Raw genomic sequence first — 286 nt, forward strand, 5'->3', positions numbered from 1 at the left:
GTACATATCCCCCCAGGGTGAGGGAAAAGCCCTGGAGTAAGGGGGCTAGAATCAAGAGTGAGAGATGAGGTGAAGTTGCAGCTTGAGGAACTGGAACAAGAACGCATACAAACAGCCAAGTTAAACAACACAATCTCACAGCTTCAAAGGTAATGACATCAGGCAATAATGTCCATGCTCATAGGTTTTCAGTTCTCACTCTGTTCAGCTGTTCATGTGTATAGATTTATCCCTCTAGATGTGTTGGTAAAAGATTTCCCAAAATATTTTTTTGGTTGTGTTGAAT

The sequence above is a fragment of the Penaeus monodon genome, chromosome 23, assembly GCF_015228065.2.
Source record: "Penaeus monodon isolate SGIC_2016 chromosome 23, NSTDA_Pmon_1, whole genome shotgun sequence".
Classification (NCBI taxonomy): domain Eukaryota; kingdom Metazoa; phylum Arthropoda; class Malacostraca; order Decapoda; family Penaeidae; genus Penaeus; species Penaeus monodon.